This window comes from Humulus lupulus, chromosome 6 (genome assembly GCF_963169125.1).
Source record: "Humulus lupulus chromosome 6, drHumLupu1.1, whole genome shotgun sequence".
Taxonomy (NCBI): domain Eukaryota; kingdom Viridiplantae; phylum Streptophyta; class Magnoliopsida; order Rosales; family Cannabaceae; genus Humulus; species Humulus lupulus.
Window position 1 is genome coordinate 52,601,254 of NC_084798.1, and position 2,942 is coordinate 52,604,195.

Sequence of the window (2,942 nt, forward strand, 5' to 3'; positions counted from 1 at the left end):
CTAGGAGGTCTAGTGGAAGCTCGCGAAGGAGATCCGAGGAGGGCTCGCGACGACAGCCAACCCCGGCCAGCCGTCCTGCACCACGATCAGACCACCGAGCGCAGGACGCGTGGGATGGTAGAGCAGAGCGGCCGCGACCTAGCTTAATTTGCCCTGACGGGACTAGGATCGCGTTGCCAGTCAGGCATCCTCCATCACCAATAAGATACCCATCTCCTCCCCATCCAGTTTGAGACATTCCGGCTCATGGGAGCAGTAGGAGAAATCCTCCTTCCATCGGACCTTCCCACCGCAGCCGAGCACCCAGGGAAATCCCGGATCCTCACCCTCAGCGGCGGGCTCCGAGCTTTTCAAGTGGAAGTTACTAGACCGGGAGTCGTCGAAGTGGCATATCCGGCGAAGACCTACGCCATCGTTTGAGTTCGACTTAAAGCCCTCGGGCCACCCCGAGGGCCGACCTTCGAGATCGCCTCAACTCTCAGAGAGGGGACCCAGCTAGAAATGGTAGCCGTGCTCACCAAGGGGAGGGCCTATCTGAAGTACGTGGCAGCGGGAATGTCCCACATAACCTATCTCAAGATAGGAGGGACTATAACCCGCCTAACACGTACAATGGAACTGGAGCTATTGAACAGCCCCAAAACAACCAAGGAAGGAAGGACCAAACCCTGGAGCGACTGGCTCAGATGGAGGAGCTGATGAGGAATCTCTTATCGAAAAAAGAAAAGGATGAGTATGACTCGGGGGACGAACTCGAACTCTTTGCCCCCAGCATAGCAGCTACAACGTATCCACCTGGTTTCCGTATGCCTCACTTGTCCAAATTCAATGGAGACGGAGACCCGTCAGATCATTTGGGTATGTTCAACACCCTGATGATGGCCCACAACATCGGTCCCGAGCTGAGGTGTTTAATATTTCCTTCCACCTTGACTGGGCCTGCCAGGCAATGGTTCAAACAAAATAAAAAGCAATCCATCAGTTCGTGGAAAACTTTTTCAGCCGGCTACAGGAGGGCATTCCGAGCTTCTCAGGCCGCCCGCGTCAAAGCCGACACCCTGGCAAACGTAAGACAACAGCCCGACGAACCTTTGAAAGCTTACCTGAGCAGATTCGCAAACGTCGCGGCTCAAGCCAGGGACGCAGATGATAGTTCCAAACTTATGGCCTTGAGGACGGGGATGTTGGTTTTTATTGATCAAATTAGAGATTATACGCAGCGGAACAACAATCAAATTGTTAGATTAATCCCATAAGATTTCTAGATCTACTTCTTCACATGCATATATATATTAATCAAGGACATGAATAGAAAAAATTACCTCAGGTCCTTCCTAGCTGCTATCTTTTCATATGGCTGAATCCTTGAGATCTCACACCAAGATCTTCCAAAATGTTCTCAGGCACACAAAGAATGAGTGTGGGCTCGCTATACAAAAAAATAGGCAATAAATTATTTATCAGATGTTCTCAACACATGAGATCTGATAAAGTTTTGGACCTAGGTTTTGTGAAGAACAATGACTTTTGTTTATGTCACTGTTCTCTTTCTCTGAGAGAGATTCCTAGATATTTTTCTATCCCTGAAAAGTTACGTTCTGTGAAAAACTGATATCATATATTTAATATATCCCATATATTAAAATATTTGTTATTTTAAACAAATTCAAAATAACTGATCAGTTATCAGATTTTTGTTTAAATAATAATATTTTAATCATATTAAAATATCTCATTATTTATTTAATATTTAAATAACTAAAATTGTGGAATCAAGAGACTGAGTACACTCTCTTATGCGTGTAGCACAGCGCATGTGCACTGTGCCACACGTGTACCACATGCCTGTGATGGCATGTGATTTTTCCCAATTTTTATTATTATTTAAATACCAAAAATCCCAAAAATAAATTAATTCAAAATTAATTATATTTTTGTTAAATCAAATAATTAATTAATAATTATGTTTGATACATAGAAAAATATTTTACTTATCACATAAGTCATTTTTGCCCATTTTTGTATTTACCTTTGTCAGTGTTTGTTTGAGCCATTTCGGGGACCATGGACCTATAACATTAAGCTCCAATAAATTGAAACTAAATAATTAAACTCTTTAATTATAATAGTTAATTTATTAATTCTGATATTACTCCACTATAAATTCAGAATTGCACTATTTATGTTATAGATATACTTTTACAGAAATCTTTTTCTTAAGTCGTCCATTGATATAACCATCTTACAATAGTTCAACCCTCTAATTAATTAGTTCATAAATTAGAATGGAAGAATTACAATTTAACATTTCTAATTTACTTCTTATTCCTTAGGTACCATTAATTCACTAGTGAATAATTAATCTATAATCTAATTATAGATTTGAGCTCAAAATCATTCAGTTCCAGAATAAACCCTTAAGGGAACTAATATACGATCTGTTAGGAAAGATAAGATTCCGTATTGTTGATACATGTTCCCAGCCATCCATGATATTAAATCTCCAAAACAAAAGTCATTAGCCTCATTCTTTGAAGAGACTTTAACGAATGAATCAAAAGATTTAATAAACATGAACATGAGTTCATGAACACTCAGGATTTAGGTTGATCTATAAATGATCATCAATTATGATATGAATTGCAAGTCTTTATTATTAAATGGTTTTTGGATAAAGACTTTAATTCATATCGGTCCATGTCATATATAATCATATTATATAAAGCACATTTACCGAGCTGTCTTTCCACATCAATAATCTGAATCTAGATTATTTGTATCATTATGATACTCAGTAAACCGTACTTACAACTCCAATTAAAGAATTCCATAACTTTAATTTGTTGTTGTTGACTATTTTTATTCATTCATGTGATCTTAATTCTCTCGTACTAATACAAAATCACATCCTCAATAATGAATATGGAATTTTTCTGATATTT